We start from the raw sequence: 19,476 nt of genomic DNA, 5'->3' as shown, positions 1-19,476 counted from the left end.
TTCAACGTGGCGGCCAGCAACGTACCACTTGTCGGATTACAAGATTAATTAAGTACCTCTTCCCTCTTTAACTCTCGTTTGTTCGATTTTACCATCCAACGAGCTTTTCTTTCTTTTTTTTTTTTCCCCTCCCCTCTTTTGCCGGTCAATTTGAACAATTACGGTGGACGTTTAAAATTGTAAATAATAAATACGTTCAAAGGATAATTCGATTCTTTTTCAAGTGTTTCTCCGTTCTTTCCAAGTCTGAGCGAGCACGAAATACGATATTTATTCATAAATCGAGCGTAACAATTCCTTTCTCGAGAATTCGAGTTTCGAAAACTTCGTATCTCCCATCATCCAACAAGCCACCAAGGGGAGGCGTGGAACGGGGGGAGAAATTCGACGGGTTAAATCGTAATAATTCGTAAAAAGCAGCGACCAGATTCACGCATTTCGATGATATTATCACCGCGGTGAAATTTACCAGTCTTTAATTATCCGGCCGGATTGTGCACAAGCGTTCCCTGGATCCGCCACTGGGTCAAATCGCGTTCAATTACAATAAATACGCGTTAGCGGGCCGGCTACAATCGACACCCAATCGATTCCTGGCCCTTAAACGCGGGGGAGGATTAGAGGATCGGGCCAAGTGAACTTGTACCGTTTTAGATTAATAGGTATATACGCGCGCCGATTAATAGTCGTTCGAGATTGCTTAATAAATGAGCTTTGAAATGGAATTTTTTTTAATCGAATCGAGATTTATCTCTCGAGACATGGTAAATTGAAATCTTTTTTCTTCCTTTTGAGGAATGAAGTTTGACAAAAAAGATCTTCTGAAGATGTTTAAAGGTTAAGATCGAGTGTTAAAAGATTTTGAGGTATTCAAAAAGAAAGAAAAAGGAATTTCGAATAATTTTCTTCTAATTTCCAACTCAATAATGAACAATGCGATGGAAATATCATTCCAAAATGAACGACGTTTTTCCTATTATTCCTATATATCGAAAGAAGAGAAAGAGAGAGAGAGGATATATAGGGAAAGGAGAGAAGGAGAAAAACAGGGAGTATTAATTAATTTTCATTCTCGTGTCGCGGATAATACGAACGAAGCATCGAACGAGAAATGCAAGTAGCTCGAGGCTCGACGATCGCTAGAAATTCGCCAGTGAAATAATTTTAATGAATCTTCCGGTACCTTATTGCCGATACGTTGCTTCGAGCACTTCTTCCCTCTCTCTCCACGTCTCCTTTTATTGTCGTTGTTATTCTATCAGTAATCAACGCCGTGTAATTAACTTAATAGCGTGTTTTAATTCGAATGGGAGGATCGCAGATGTGGATATTGCTTTCGAATCCTCCTCAACTTCCTGTTTTCAATGGAAAGCTTTCCGCCACGCAGACGTTGATTCAAATATTCTTGTGTTACAGACAGGTTGTATTGTTCTATTATATTTATATTATCAAGTTGTTTCATTTCTTTCGATTCTTTTTTTTGAAAAATTTCTTTTTATATCCCTCTTGTTTTGCTGTTCCTTTCTTTTAGAATGGCATGTGAATAACCACGAGATGGAACCACTTGAATATATTCTCGATTAAGGTAATTTAATAATCGCGATCCATAATTATAACGCGATTATTAATCACGGAATGTTAATACTTGTCGAAAGTTAATAAATATTCCAGATGATTTTAAATTTCTTATAAAATTATTCTATTGCATTCTTCAATTTCTTAAATAAATATAAAATATAAAAAGAAAAGAAAATTGAAAAAAAGAAATCCTTGCACTCCAATCTCAATATAATTCAATATTCCTTCACTTTTCAAATTATTTCAACACTCGAGTGAAATTAACATAACCACTTCTCAGACCTAGCTTCTATTTCCTATTCGTGAATCACGGTCAAACAAAGTGGTTGATGATCAATATAGCTCGACGCGACCGCGGATGACTTAAATAGACGACAATATTTGTGTTGGTTGGCGCAGTTGGATCCCTAATGAAGCTTAGTCTCAATGAAAAGCGAGTCGAGATACCTTCTCTCTCTCTTTCTGCTCGAGAGAGGCGAAATAAGGAAGGGGTTGAGCCGCATCCAGAAGACAGTGCAAGAAGCGAAGGCGTGAAAGCCGCGAAAATCTTGGAACTCCCTTCGTTACGCTCGCTGAATCCATCTCGAGAAGATAAATGAAAAAGAAGGTGGCGTTAAAAAGGAAAGGAAAAAGGGAAGGGAAGCCATGACTGGACGAGAGAATCTCTACAAACGTTGGTTTTCTGTTTTGAATTATTTCGAAAATTTGTCGTCGACGATCAATCGTTAATTAACTTGATAATCAACACTGAAGAACCGATTTTATATTGGAAATACTTTCGAATACGGATCGAGAAAATTTTGTCTTGGATTGGAGCGCATTTTATGCACAAGAGATGATAATTCACGAGTAATGTATTTGAATTTATTTCATTAATTGTATCGAATTTTGAAATTAATTTTAAAACGGATATTTGTAATTTTATTTTGTAACTTTCTCTTAACAATTGCATTCGTGTCTCTAATTTAATCTCTCTTTAGAGAATCGATTCAAAATTTGTATGCATTTACACATATATTTTTATAAACGTTATTGGAATTTTATATATATTAGATTTAAGATGGATCATGATTTTTTTTAAATACAAATTTTGTCTCGACACTCCTAGACATTCAAGCATTCCTGTTCGATTTTTATGTACATATTCATTGCGCTTTAATATCGAAGATAAAAGAAGAATAAACGAGTGGAACGTTAAAATCTTTGCATCTTTATTTTACGGATTATGAATTTTCCCCCCCGATATATTTTATACGTTCATATCTTTGATACCTTTAATTCCGTGACGCACGATTAAATTAAAAGAGATTTCCGATGCAAATACGTGCTATTTAATGTCTATATACACAGCGTTCGAAAAAGAATCGATTCACAATTAAAATATATAGCGCGTATAGATCTTTGGCACCGTATCGAGTAATAAAAATTGGGTATAAGAGATAAAATTAAAAAATTAAATTAAAAAACACGGTAGTTTTATTCCCTTGTACTTCATAAAATTCGGAATAAAAAAAATCCCACGTGGAAAAATAAGTCGAGAAGATATAAAATATAACATTTCTTTGTTCAAAAGGGAGATAATAAAATTACGCCTCCTCGAATAAGGGAAATGAGAACAAATAGAGACGAGAATATTTAAAACAATTCGTACACAGATTATTTTTCTTTCGATTTTATCTTTTCATATTCACCTATGCAATTGTTCGTTCTCGATCAACAAGCGAATAATTTCAATAATTCCAAACACAGTTGTGAAAGTTACGAATTTCCATTCTCTTATGAATTATAATCATTGTCCCCGATCGAATAAAATTGTTTCGCTTTTAATCCTTGTAATATCAATCGATCGATGGAAGAGCTTATAGAGCGAAAAGTGAATAAAAATAGAGGTACAAACTTAGGAGGAACTTCTCCTAAGTTTATTCTAGAAACAGTACGATTTCATCGTTTATCGTCTTTTTCAATATCGTGATGTAATTTGGCTGGAAGTGTTTTCTCGCGACATTATTGGATTGATATTGTTATTCTTTTATATTCTTTAATATTATTATTGTTATATATTTCTATGTAACGAGTAGTAACAGTGCTCGATGCATTGGCACACAGGAGAGAAGTATTATAACAAATTCTGTTCTTCCAAGATGTAATGTATTTATATTAAATGATGAGTGACGCAGAAATCATTATTTATTTCTGGAAAATGAAAATTATTGCTAATTTAATCACAAAATAATCGATCGTTCTGAATTAAAAATTGTGCTATTGAACACAAAATTCCTCCACGAGCACGATCTTTCAAAATTTCCATCACTTCCACAAAAATAAATCTTCTAATCTCGCTCAACTTCCTTCCAAAAACTTCCTCCTTTCCTCGAACGAAAGATCAAGAATCGGGCGACATTTTAGAGACAGGGTTGATTCGACAGGCGGCGGGCGAATAAAACAGTCATAAATCGTGCTCGAGATGCGGATCTTTGTCGAAAACTTGGAAAGGCCAACGATCGTATCCCTCCCTTAATTTATTCCACGATAGTCGAACAAAAGGGAGCGACGAGGCATAGAAGGGTGAAGAAAACAAGCGTGCCCCTCGCATCTCCGCCCTCTTACGATCGCCACGATTCCTCCCCCCCTCGCGGACGAACAGTCGATTCCACGTGTTTCCTTCCATCGACTTTACGACCGGCCTTCTTCCTCCCGATTTACGACCCCTCCACTCACTTGTCACCGCTGCGACCACCTCTCCCCCGCCCGGATCGTATTAACTTTTTAGCGGTGAACTTTCTTCCCTGCCTCCTCTCTCTCTCTCTTGATTTATCATTCTTTTTTGTCGTTCGTGTTAAGATTGTCCTTCCTTCCTTCCTTCCTTCCTTCCTTCGAGAATGTGTTTATTTGGAGAGGGATAAAAAGAATGCGATTGATAGTTTATTTTGGAAAATTGTGGATACTCGTTTTTCTTCGACTACATTTTTAAACAGAGTCTGTTTATTTTCCGTAATTCTGGAGGAAAATTTTTTAGTTTTATTTTATTTGATTCAAGTAGATATTGATAATGATAGTTTTAATCTGAAGAAGTTCATAAATACATCTTGTTGTACGTAACGAAATCACTCGGCTCGATTAGAACGAAGAATTTTAAGGAGGAGGATCAAAATTCTTGATTATATCCTCTTTTAGGTCACAATTTAAAGAAGTTTAAATTAACACTTAAGCAGGTGCAACGTTCTCAAGCTCTCAATCCTTCTTAATTTCAAATTATCCTCCCTCTTTTGCATTTTCGAGGACGGATTCCTCGAGACGAGGAACGTTGGACGAGGAAATTGTTAAAGGTTTGTGGCGTTGGAGGAATTTGATTTCCGGAACGGGGGGAGGGGAGCTCCTACTCGATCCCATTTCGACGGTGGCGGTGTCAGAGAGGGATGGTGGTGTTGCATTCTATTTCGGTGAAATTAGAGAAGAGGCGAACGATGATGTCGAAAATCAACTACGACGATCAATGTCTACGATTCGCCTTTCCTCGAGGACCACTTTTTATTCGTGCAAGTTAATCGAATTAAGCGACTCAAGTGGTACTTTGTTGGTTAATCGTGTTCCGTTTGCTTTATTTTTTTCTTAAGCCGATGAATAATATAACGCGATAGAAATTTAATAAATAATAATAATATATCTTTTTAAATAATTTATTCGATTCTTGATTGAATCATAAAATTTCCTTGTAATAAATGTATTGTAATATGAAACAGAAAGAACGTTTCTCGAGATGTAATGGATTATGGACAGAAATAAATAATTGAATGAAGAGGACGGATGAATTATCTTTATAAAGAGGAAAACAAATAATTTTATCGTATAAAATTCACAGGATTTGGAGAACTGATGAAAAGAAAAAGAAATCTTTTCCACCATTGATGACAATGAGCGAATGAAAATATGGCATTTTCGTTTTTATTAAGACAAGGTAATTTTAGTTTAAGAAGAAGAGAAAGAAATTCCAAAATTCCTTACAAATAATATATAACAGAATAATTGGATAACCCAATTTTTCAAAATTTCCAGCAAGAGAAGATGGAACGTCTCGAAAGTTGAAATTCTACGTAAATTTCGAACCTTCGAAAAATATTGTAAAAACCGTTGAAAAAGCAACGAGATAGGGAGAGGAAGACAAAAGGAAGAATACAAAATCGTGGAAGGGTGGTGGTGGGTGGTCTTTGTTTATTCGCGCGGTTTGCAGTGTGTTTGTTTGTTAATCTTGTTCCTATATGTCGCTATACGCTTCAAATTTCGCATTCCAGCCGAGACTGGAATCTATTTCGGGCAATCAACCTACATTTATCGATATTTCCAAATTTGGACGACGTTCTTTGCGCGATGTTATTCGTTGTTGCGTTATTTTCGACAAGTCGATTCGATAAATTATATTTGGACAAAAATCAAATTTTTGAATTGACAAAAAGTTGCGGGAAAAAGGGGATTCGTGTAATCGTGTAAATAATAAAAATGTCGCGAAATATAATTTTAATTCTTAATTTTGGATTAAATAAAGTAAAAAACTTGAAATTGTAACTTTTTGATCGAAGTTAACATTGTAATTTTTCTTGTAATTTCAAAATATGCGTATAAAATTTTTAAAAATTGAAAAAAAAAAGAGAAGAGGAAAAGAAATACGAAATATACCTCGCGTTCGTCGATAATCTTTCGTTGATTAAAAAAATTAAATTTTCAGAATCGTAAATCAAATAAAAATTTCTCTCCTCCAATTTTTTTTTTTTTATAAGAGAGAAACAATATCGCTTTATAGAGTGAAAAAAACGGCGAATGAAATTTATCTGGATGAAGCTAACGAAGACGGATACGGAAATGGCGATTCGTTTGTCGAAAATTTATTCGCAAATGAAATATCGCCGAGTGGAGGATCTTGTGAAACAAGCAGCGAGCAAATCGTTTTGCATAAACGTGCAGAACGAGGTGCACACGACAATTCAAACCTTTCGTATACATACACTATATCAACCCTGAATGTTTGCTATTAATTTCATACATTTTTATGAGAGATCCTTCATTTTCCATTAATTAAATTTCATCGATATTATTTTGACGAGCTCATATATAAGGATACACATGCTGATTTCATACATATGTACATATATATATATATAAGTTACAGCTTGTATGTTCATTAATTCTAGCGTTAAAAATGTAAATCGATGGCCAAGAATTATATTCCTACGCAACTAGCTATGAAAATTATTTGTATCGATAATGAAATATCTATGATCAGAGTAAACTCATTTCACAACCAATTTTTTCAATGAAAAGTGTCCTTAAAAAATATTCAATCTCGCTCGTGATAAACAGATATCATCCAACAAAACAGATTTCGTCCAACGTGATCGGGTGATTTTAATATCAAAAATTCATCGATATGTAAATATTACGGAACGTAACACAGTGCGCGAATAATTTTTGTATAATATTTCATTGTGCATAAATTCTTTTAAATGCGTATCGGAATAAGCATTATCATAATACAATATTTCACGAACATTTTAAAATGTACGAACTCTCTTCTCGCTTTAATCAACCGTTACGCTGTTTCCTCCTCTATTCATACAAAATTAGAGAAAATAGTAATTTCTGCTCGCGAGCTTATAACACACCCCATCGAATCCTGGCGAATTAATTCCCCTGTAACCACGCAAGTAGCCGTTTCGAATAATCGATGTCTATAACATAATTTTCTGTAAACGGAATCGAGGATATTGAAATTGAATTTTATCATTGTAAAAGTATGATTGCCAAATTAATTATAACGATAAAGATGTAAATAAAATAGCGTGGAAAAAGAGAGACCAAGTGAATCGAGCCTGTTCATCTTTGGCTCAAGAAAGAAATCCGTGAAGCTGAGATTCTTTATCAACCTTTAGCAACTTCCTCGTGGTTGAATTAAAGCGAGTATGCGCTGCACCCACAACGAGCCTATCGTCACAGGTGGTGACCAAGGGAGGACACGTACACACACAGGGGATGAAATGCACGCGCGCGCGCCTGTGTCGTCGGGCGCGATGACGAGCTGATTCAATGGACTCGTATCCACGCAACACACCTGAGAACGCTCGAGAGGAGCAGACGAGGAGTTTCCATTTGACAGAGCAAACGCGTGACAAAAGGCCAATGGAAGAAGTTAAACGAGGCTTGCTTTTGCCTTGTTAATCAATCTTCACGCGATCGTCTCGTCCCATTTACCCCGCTCCTCTCTTCTGGAAAATGACACCCCCGCTCCACTTTGATTCTCGATGCTTTTTTTCCTTTCCTCTTTTCTTCCTTTCTTCTCTTTTTTTTTTCTCCTCTTCTTTTTGGCGGGGAGTCCAACTTTTATGTCCTTTTATCGATCAAACGATTATCCACTTGGAAATACTTGGATCATCATTTTAATTTTTATCCTTATGTATTTATATATTATTGATAAAAATAAATATCTATATTTTAGATCTACGAATTAAATTTTCGTATTATTCAATTGTTATTAATATAGTTGATTGGAAATTTTTAAGTTAACTCAATTCGATTCTAACTTTCAATGATTAAAAAGTAACCAGTGTATTTATTTCATCAATATCGTCGATCAAAATACTATTGATCCAACAACATTTTTTAACATGGTCATCCAGGCGAACAATAACGTGTACACGACGGATGGTCTATCCATCTAGTAGGTAGCCAAGGTAAATTCCAACAAAAATATCGTAGGGAGGAAACAAGCGAGTACGATCAAATATTCTTTTGTCAGCTTTTGTCCCCGACAGGTCTTTGACGAGCCATCCACCATGATATTTTTACCTTATCTGTTCGCACGCGCAAGGGGACGCGTTTTGCATAGAAAAGAGAGAGAGAGAAAAAGAAGAGAAAGAATCTCCCATATTTCCATAAACTCGCTGTTTCTCGATACGCAATTAAACCGAGCGTGAGTACATTGTTCGCTTTAAACGTCGAAATTTACATGGCGAGTTAAATTCGAAGAATAATGGAGAAGGAAGAAACAGAGTTGGAGATAATAACGGAGATTTCCACGATGCGAGAGTGTAACCAACGTGTCGTTTGAAATTTCCATTTGGAACGAGGGAAATATTGTTATTGAAAAGTATCAGGGAATATATTTCGAAACGATAATATTTTAATTGTCAGCGTCTCGTCGTCTCGAAATTTCAAGTCCGATACTTTTCGATATTTTGGTTATGTTAATTCGATACCTCGAAGAAATTTCAACGACGTATCCAACATTTTAATTTTAATTTCTTCGAGTTCTTTCGAAATTTTCACCGGTATTAATAATTCATCTTTGTTTATCATTTTGGAATAATTGTACTTTCCCTCTACTCCGATTATTTATTGCCAATAAATCTCTTTTATCGGGTTCACGAATACCACAAATGATATCGAAACGTTACGAGGGAAGGAAATTTATCGTCGAGCAATTTCTCTATAAAATTCTTTCGAAAATTTTATTTTTCATAATATATATATTTTTATCATCGATCAATTGTCGAAAGAAAGGGATTTTAATTCAATTCACGCGTTCCTATGAATCCTGAGAAAGACCCGCGTGAGATTAAAAATTTAATTTTTAAAATTTTCCAAAATTCCCTTTTTCGTTAAATATATCTTCTCTCCCTGTTCGCTAATTAATAATTTAAAAGCAGCCGGAAAGAGGGCTTTGTGCCCGTTCCAAGCACCGTGTATCCGTTTAAATCGCTATTTTTTTTTTTCCCTCCCTAGATTACTCGTACGGACGAGAAGGTATTTTCGCTATTCTTAATCCCTTGTTCTAAAATCCCTTAAGTCTTATCCCCGTGTTGTAGTCACGTAGTCACCTTGACGAAACAAGGTCGGGATCTTGGTAAAATAGTATCGTCTTTCCCTCGTGTTTAACTTCGTGCTAACATTCCTCCTCCTTCAAACGAGAAATATTTCTTTTATTATCCATGGTAATTAAACTCGATACATTTAAATAAAGAGATATCTTTCCTCTGCATTAAGAAGAATTTTTAAAAATTCTTTGTAATTCTTTCTTCCTTTTTATTATTATTCGAAATGTAATCTAATTTGTTCGATTTTGTTTTTTTAGAAAGCAGTAAATCTCTTAAGTTGATTTGGGGAAATAAATAATTTATAAAAATAGAACGTTTAGACGATTCGATTTTACAAGGACGCAACAATAAAAATCAAACTGTCGAGCAATTATCCCCAAAGCTGAAGATTTATAAAAGAGGGAAAAGACGAAAAGAAATTAAAAAAAAAAAAAAGGAGAAGCTTCCCCCCGAAACGAAAAGAGAAAAAAATCCTTCGATTTAAATTTCTCTTCGGTTTAAATCGCTTTTCATAACTCGCCAGAAAATAACGACTTGTTAGGGGTGCAATAAGTTGTAATAAATGTTAAATAAGAAACCGTAAAAACTTCCGTGAATGCGGCTCGCGGAGAAAGTAACGACGGAGAAAAGGATTTCGACGTGTTTCCACGGCAATTTAAAGCATTTTCAAACTTTATTCTATTTCCCTCATATCCTTCAGTTTAAAGCCGTTCGCCATAAACTCTTGCGCGGGATCCCGGGGAAATAGGAAATATTAAATAAAAGCCAATAAAAGCTACGTCGTCCGAAAAAAAAAAAAAAAAAAAGGAAAAAAAAGAAAATACAACGAAATAGGAAGTTCGAATAGTTGGAAGGCTAAAGGACGAGCTTTCCCCCCTCCCCTGTTTAAAATCTCCATCTCAAATCCTTTTGAGCAGCTTAGGGAAATAGCGCGCGAATATTTTACCGGAGGATGGTAACGGACATTGGGAATGTCGTGGTGATAAGATGATGAAAATTAATGAAAAAAAAAAGAAAAAAAAGAATTACAACGTCTCTCAAGTGTAATGGAACTTTGTGCAATCGAGAATAAATTTAGGAAGAATTAAAAAGAGAAGGGAAAATGATGTAAATGGAGTGGAATGCAGTTTCGCCTTTTATATTTATTCCATGTTTTATTTTATTATTCGTTTAATATATCGTGTGATTTTTTTTTTTAATGATCGAATAAGTATATTGAAAAAATTTGATACAAAATATATGAATGAAATATTTTTCTTACAAATTAAACAATAATTAAACGACGAATAATAAAATAATAATAAAAGAAATTCACACAATAATAAAATAAAATCAATATTAGTATTACATTGCAACCCTGTTTCATACAGGAAACGAGTCTCTCGTTTATCCAACACGAGGCAACTAACCGTGTCGATTCCAGTTGGAATAAAGGTCAAATTGAAAAAGATTCTCCACCCCTTTACCTCCTCGTAACGCAATCAGCCAAAGGTGCAAACAGCCCAAACACTCGCGACGCATCCCCTTCCACGAGGGTGGAAAAGGATGGTCGAGTTTCTTGGACGAGATACAACGTGGGGTGGCAATACTGGTGCATCGAGGTGGCAAAGGAGAGAATGTTTGTAATTCCATGATAATTTCCAGCTTTCGCGATGATTCTCGTGCATCGAGACAATCTCGAGGTTAATTAATTCCGGATAATATTCAATGAATCGATGAATTGTTTTTCTAAGTGTTAGAAGAATCGTTTAAGAATTATTGGAAAGTGTTTCAGGAATTTTTTTCAAACAGATTTGAAACTTTATCGTTGTGGAAATTGATTGGAGTTTGATTATAAAATAATAAAATGATTAATCGAAGAAATAAATCATCCTTTTAAAAAAATAAGAATTAGAATGAAATATATTTTTAATAATTTAACAGATCAATTTTGCAATTTAAATTCGTCAAGAATAATTAAAAGCTAATTAATTTAAAATTAATTTGAAAATATAATTTGATTATAAACGTATAAGTTATTAAGGATCATTAAACGAGTACACCATTTATTTTATAATAAATGTAATTTATCATTATAATATATCATATTAAATAACTTTAACGATAATTAATTTAAAATCAATTTTGAATATCATTTTATTAAAAGCCCCCTAATTAATTAAAAAACTCATTCTGGATCTTCGTGATAAATTGAAAGATGGTATCCCTTTTTATTATACGTTACATTACGTTTTAATGTTCTACTATAAAATATCAGTCGTATCGATGTGTGATTTTAATCCTATTTTGGAAATGGGTCACATTTTCGAGGTCGTATTAGTTGATTGGTAGTTAATTACCTGGTGCACGATATGGAGGAGACGTTAATGTGCTCGCGCCAAACCGTGAGATTCTATCGACATGTTTTTGGAAAATTGGACGTCCCCTGATTACGTGTCGTTCGCGTTAAACGACCATTAAACAGCTCATTTTTGTTGTGGTTATGATTAAAATGCGCTGCAATTTTCTCCAACATGAATGCCGAGGCGGTAAAGGGTCGTGTTTCATATATACATATGCAATAAGGCGTCATAATTTTACTATATTAAAACGTGGAGAGATCAAATTTCAAACGTTTTCAGGAAACATAACTCTTTTTATCCCATTCTTGTAATTTAAAAATTAACAATATAATATATGATATATTATGGCTCATGATATATGATGAATTTCTATATTATTTGTTGCCAACGATTCGAAAAATAGTTTTTTTAAAAACTATTCTCCGAAAGTGAATTATTTTTCGAAAAATCAAAAATTGTTTTGAAAAACAGGAAGAAATTCTCAAAATATATTTTTTTTCTTCTCGGAGAAGAATCATTCTTTTTTTTACAATATTCTTTTTACATCTACCTTTGAAAATAAATTTTCGAGCAATAAAATTATTTCGACAAAATAGGAAGGGATATGAAAATATTCTTAAAATAATTTCTCGAAAAATAAAAATACCCTAAAAACTACGTTTTGCTATGAATAAAAATATTTTGCGACAATGCAAAATATTTGAACAATATGAAACTGGTGAAAATTGTGCAAAACAATTTGTATAAAAAAATAGATATAGAAGCTGGGTCAACGAGTGCTTCAGGGTTTCTGTAGGTTAACCTTCTAGTTGCTCCAGGCAAATAAACTTGGCCGCAGTTTGACTGTTCTAGCCAAATGAATTCACATAGTCCGACTAATTCAACTACTTCATGCCAGTACACAAATCAGCCCAAATAAGTTCCTCTGACTCGCACGATCCACGTTAAACCGGTATTAAATGCAAAACATTACTTGAAATGTATGTATATTAAGATGATAATTAGTACGCTAGCGTATGCATATGATGTAATATAAAAAATTATTTTATTCTGAATAAATTCAAGTGAATACGTTTTTCAAATTATTAAAATATTACACGAAGTATTAAAAAAAAAAATAAATAAATAAATAAAAATATTTGAAGATTTTATTAAAAGGAATAATATGATAGAAAATGAAATTTTCTTCTCTGAAATTTTTGTAATTTTTTTTAAATTGAATAATCGAACGTTAGAAATTATATAAGAAAATTGATTTAGTGATTAATTTATTTTTATATTCTTTCATTTAGAAAGAATTTCAATTCGAAATTCGCGAATGAATTTCGAACGTTATATCACTGTCTCACAGTCTAAGTTAATTAATTAACAACAGAGAAGAAACTCTCTCTATAAGCTACCAACCCCTTCATTATGAATTTAATTTATTACTAAAATTTTCACCAAACTTGTACACCCTATCCAAATTCTTGCATACTTCTTGCATTCATTGAAATTCTTCAAATCCAATACTAATCTTGGCTGATCAAACTACTCGAGTTTAATTTACCAAATTCCACGAGATAAGAATTAATTACCATCGTATCTTTCCTCGGTAAATCCTCTTCATCAACTACTTTAAAAACCAAACTGAATCTTCACCATCTTCAATTAAATTAACTTATAAATTTTGATTCTCTCTTCTGTACTCATCCAATGAAATGGCACATTCCTTTTTTTTTTTTCAAATTCCGATCTGTAAAGTTTCCAGGCAGAATGAAACACGCCTCTTTCAAGAAACTTCTGTTCCATATTAAAAAAAAATTACTCCATACGCAATCTATCAGATTTTCCACAAACAATCGAGAATCTCTTCAACGTGGAAGAGAACATTGCACGAATTACAAAGAAACGTTTTTGAGATTCATAAATTCCCTCGATCACGATACTAAAAATATATATATATATATAAAAAGGAATAATATTCGAAGGGGAGGAGATAAATTATTAATAAAGAAGGGCGATAAATCGTCGGCGGAAGAAGGTAAGAAGAAGTGGAGCATGGCGGTTTTCCGGTCTCGAGCTCGTTCGTGCCAAGCCGGTCTTCGTCGTATTTCCGGGCAATAGTTAACCAGCCGGAAGGAGGGGGGTTACGGGGAACGCGGAAGATGCCTTAGCAAGCCCGAAGTCGTCCGGAACCCTCGAATCCTTGCTCGAGGGGGCTTCTACGGGGCGCCAGATGCAACCTGCGCAGCCCATATATGCATCCCGAGCAGCCCGAGGACACGGGAATCTCCATCCGCTGAATTTCCTCGCCTTCCTTCCTCTCTCTCTCTCTCTCTCTCTCCACTGCTTTCTGTCGGCACGCGGTACATGATTTTCCATTCAGACAGGGGTCAAATCGTGTCGCGCGGCTGGATCCAAGAGAACTTCTTCTTCTTCTTCTTTTACTTTTCTTAGATTGTTTATCGAATGGTGGATAGCTTCGATATTCAGATAAATTTAATCGATGTAGCTTTTATACTTCTCATTGTTCTTGAGAATTGGTACGGAGAGGTGTTAAATATTCGATGAATTGATATATTATTGTGTTTGGATTTTAATTAAGTTTCGCAAGGAGAGGGTTTAAATATTATTAATATAATTTCAATTTTTTAATTGATCGTTAACGCGTGAAATTGACTTGCAGAATTTCGAAATATTGATAAATAAAAAAATATCAGAAGTTTTAGACAGCGTGTAATAAAATTAGGAAAAATACACGTAAAAAAAATATCTGAAAAATCAGTTTGATAAAAATTTTCCACGATACCATCGATTTTTCTACATTACTTTCCATTACGATAGATTAACATAGAAATACATCTAACAAAAAACGAAATATCGTGTACCAATTTTTTCCACTTAAAAAAATATTTTTCCACGATAAAAAAAAAAAAAAAAATTCTCTGCGCTCTGCTCTTCATCACGTACCAAACGTACCAAACTAATTTATCATCAAATATACGAATCCTCCTACCTACGTCAACTCGTTCTGCGAGAAACATCCCAGTTAACGACCGGTTAATTACGCGTCCTCAACCCTTTTCGAGAATTTTGAATCTACCCTCTCTCTCTCTCTCTCTCCCTCTTTTTCGAGATTCACAATGAAGGTGGAGAGTTACAGGATCGCTCGGCCGCCATCTGTCGTCACTGTAAACGACATCGTGCTAATCTAGAGGGGCGCGAAATAAAAGTTTAAGCTCGAGGGGCTTCTTCGTCGGCGCGAGGTGTATTAAGGGCGCGAGGGGAGGGAACGAGGAGTGTGCATACTCTTGTGCATATACATGTATTAACGCGTGTATTTATATTGCAGCATTGTTCGAGAGAAATCTTACACGGTTCTACGGGGTGTCCCAAAAATGGAGATTTGAAACGAGCAAATTATCGTTAGAAGAAGTTTCGGAAGAGAAATTGTTTCAAAGATTAAATGTAAAAGGATTGTATCTTTTTTCCAAATTACGACGAAATACATAATTTTATTAATCTCATCGATGAAGAGTTTGTAATTTAAGGGATCAATCGATTTATTAGCTGCGAATATTTCAAAACTCTTCATCGAAGGAAGAAATTAAGAAAGTTGGAATTATTCATTTGGAGAAAAAGGTATGCATATGCAACAAGGAGAAAGCGAGGAGTTGGAGAGGAAACCGCCGAGGAAATTTCGTTAATGTACACTAATACAGGCACTAATTTTGGCTCATTTGAATCGATCTAAGTTCACTCGAATTTCCTTCTTTAACGGGACTGAATGGAATACGATGTATCGCGAGCGAAATTTCCAATGAAAGTTCTCAGTTAAATTTAATGTGATCGTCGAACCGATTAATAAATTTGACATCTTTCTAATAATCGAAACCTTCTACTAAAATCTTCAAATCCCAATAGAATTTCGATCTGAAAATATTCAAAATCTATAATATTAACTTACTTCCATCGAATTTTTACACGTATCCTACACTTCCAACAATTCCAAATACAAAATGTATCGCACATGCACGAAACAAATGCTCCATTTTCCGCGACAAATCAAACGCCCCTCGTCAAATCCCGATACTCGCGGAACACCCTATGCCAACAGTCACTCGAAACCGGCGATCCCATTTGGGCAGGGGAGTTGCGGCAGTATTTACGGCATTGTTCCCACGTATTATAACAAGCGCCTTTGGTGTTTATCGTTGGCTATATAGCATACGTGTGGGCCCCCATCGATACCGAAGGTGTTGACCAGCGTCGTCCGTACGCTTTGCATTGTTTGCGCAGATCCCTGGCCCGAGTGTCGTTTGCAAAGTTCGATCGTTTGCGGTGCCGTTTCGATGTTAATTCCGCGTAAGGTGTATCGACATCGACGCATTATTTGTTGAAGGGAACACGGGATGGGGGAGGGTCGGCTCGCGAACTTTCACGCACACAGAGAGTTGAAGGAGGTTTCCCATTGAGATGTAAATGTCCGGTCAATGTTTGCTGTCGGCCACGGTTTCTCCTATTTCGCGTTAAAATTCGATATTTAATTAATTTCGCTTAAAAAATGTTGCCGTTTATTATCCCGCGAGATGATTTCTTGCGCGATGAATATATAAATACGAGAAGGAAGGGGGTTGGGTTTTTCTCCCTCTCCGTGTTTCTCTTTCTTTCTTTCCGCGGATTAATTCATCATGGGAGATTAAAAGCATGATTCCATGGGTATTTATAACGTGTTCTATGGGGGAAGTTAGAAATGGGATAGGATTCGTGATGGACGATGATCAAAGAGTTTGTGATGCATTATATTTTTGTTGATTTTTTTTTTTTCCTACCCTGTTTCGAATTATGAAAGCTTTTATGGAGGGATGGTTTTAATTATTTTTTTTTTTGTTTATTTAATTTCAGTTCAAAGAATAATGGATTATTCGTGCTTTTAGGGACACGGAGGAAATGTTCGATTCATTCTGACAGACGTAATGATATAACTATAGTCGTTATTATTTTTATCGGTTCGTTAGTTGTGATCATTAGCGTTCTTCTTTTCCTCTAACGACTGCATGTCAAGACGAATAACCGCGGAAACTTGTTCATCGAAAAGTATCGACGTTTTAGAGATTCTAATGAGGAACATTCAGGATAAACGAGATAAAGCATGGCATCGATGCGCTCTTATTATAAGATCGTGTTTTTAAATCAACTTAACATTCCACTACTTGTTAGTCTTTAATATATTCTGTCATTATTATTTCTTATTTCTCTCTTAAATCCTGTATAAATTAGAAGAAAAAAATTTCTTTACATACTTGTTATATACGTGATAACGATTGAAATTGAAGATCATTGTCTCAAAATATTGGGATTAATTATAATTTTTACTTTGTAGGAATGAAATCTCTATTTAAGATTCTTTTCAATAAATCAAAATTAATTAACCTGATTCAAATCTAAATTTCTTTCGTCTCTCTTTCAATTCTCAACGACGAATTCGAGCATTGGATATAATATTCTTTACACATGTCGATCAATATCGAATATCTTGGAAAAATGACTTTATTTCGCGTGAAATTGTCAATTGTGATTAACATTCGATCTATTATAAAATCGTTTCTCGTTCGAGAAATTTCGCCTCGCGTTTCTCCCACTCTTCCATTCCCAATTTCACGACGACGCTGAACGATTCCACGCCTTTGTTCCTCGAAATGGTTCCCGAATTCAAAGGGCAAACGGTGATTGGAACGATGACACATGGTGGCGTGGGTGCAGTTTTCGCGGCGGTACGAATGTTCGAGGCGAGAATCGATTTCTTCGATGCAAAAACAATCGTCGCCACCGGTGTTTGGCTCCATTCCAGTAGAGGTACTTTAGCATAAGCACACCGTAGACTCTTCCAATTTTTGTCGCCGACGGTTCTGTGAAACAATGGCCTTTTTCCGTCGCGTTTCGCGCTGCTGGAAGTTTAGGACACTTTAAAAGTCGAAGAAAATGTGGCATTGTTGCCCTCTGAATTATCGATAATGGTTATTCGTACGTGGGATTTATGCTTTACTTTTACTACGTTCCTTGACAAGAAGCTTCGATAAACAGCTTTCTCGATTAATGTTTCAACGACTTTGTTAACACAGCTATTGCCAGATTGAGAATTTTGAAATGAAATTTTTATAAACACGAATGAATCTTAAATAGAGATTTTCTTTATTCCATAAATATCGTAATGCATACTGGACATTTATATTTTTTTATATATAATGCATAAATGCAATATATAGATTTTCATATATTTAAATTTTACGTAAATAATTTGAAGGATAATTTTAATCCTTAACCAAACATGTCAATAGAAATCTAAAAATTAATATAAATATCCTTTTAAATTTTAAGCAAAAATTAAAATTAAAATTAAAATTAAAATTAAAATTAAAATTCTCCCATATGTCTTTGTATGCTAATGTGTGCTAATATTTTATATTTCATTCTGTCGCATAGTTAAAAATACTCAAGATTCCACTTTATCACAGTTTTAAGTTAAAAAAATTTTTCCTCATCGCGAAAAACAAACAAAACAAGTTGAACGACGAACGTGTTTAGAACGCGGACACGTGAAAGTCGTTACACATTTCATATCGTTCACGAGTCTAAAATGACGTGGCTTGCCAGCCATTTTTTCCTCGTTCTCGCGCCTCATATTCGAGGAATGTATGCACGAAAAATTTCGCTCGAACGAGGCCGAAATGCATTCTGTGAAAATTGGCCGACCGCGAGCTACTAAGAACGCTACGAAAGCTACGAAAAGTATGAAAAATCCGTTTATTATGCCTCGAAAGGGTCATATTCGGATCGAGTAATAATGTAGCAGTGAAGGAGAGGATAAATAATAAGAAACGAGATTTCCGTTAAAAATAAAGTCTTAAAAAGTACTAAGAAGAAACATCGCAACGTTTGAGAATATTTCTTTTCCTTCATATTTTGCTTATAATTCAATAAAAAACTTAAAAGAACTTAAAAAAGAATGAAAATTTAACGATATAGAATTTACCATTCGTTATTTTTTAGTCTCAAACGTTCCTTATTTTGTTAGAGGAAAACCAATTTTTAATCTAACCTAACTATCTAACTAACTTATCTTCTTTACAGTTCACTGTTAAATCGATGAGAAACGAGTTCCTTTTAGACGAGGATAATAATGTTAGAAATCTTATTATCTAAAACTTTATAACCTCAAGATTCCTTATTTTCTAAGAAAGAAATCAATTTCATACCTGATATCCATTTTCCACGTGGCTGGCGTATCAACGGATAAATGCAAATTATTTTTAGAATATACACACACTTCACCACAAATGAAAGTAAACTAAGACTGCACGATCGAAAGAAGGCACTGTTCTCGTTTAAAAACAAACTATTCTTTTTTCTTTTTCTGCACTCTACCACGAACGTGCATAGACTTCGAACACCTTGTCCCCGGCGAGGCATTGTAAAATATTACACAGAGGCAGGAAGGGACGTCAGGAGTGTAACCGTTTCCAATTTCTCATCTCTCTTTTTACCGGTTACATCGCGTGGTATATCGCGGCCGTATCAGAAATGCAAATTGCGGGACGCTCGCCGATGGCGTGTTTTCGATATTCACCACTCCGAGTTGTTATTCTTATTGGCGAATTACTTTCGAACAGTTTGCCATGATTTACATAGCCGTATGTACACGAGAGAAAAAT

The 19,476-nt window shown here is 34.7% G+C and overlaps 1 protein-coding gene across 5 annotated transcripts in view; it reads left to right on the top strand.

Moving 5' to 3' along the window:
* The window catches only part of LOC551736 (nephrin), a 347,898-nt gene that overhangs the window by 173,253 nt on the left and 155,169 nt on the right, over positions 1–19,476 (top strand). The window lies entirely within an intron of this gene.

This window comes from Apis mellifera, linkage group LG11, assembly GCF_003254395.2.
Source record: "Apis mellifera strain DH4 linkage group LG11, Amel_HAv3.1, whole genome shotgun sequence".
NCBI lineage: Eukaryota > Metazoa > Arthropoda > Insecta > Hymenoptera > Apidae > Apis > Apis mellifera.
The sequence above is the reverse complement of the archived record's forward strand: the minus strand, read 5'-3'. Positions and strand labels throughout refer to the sequence as shown.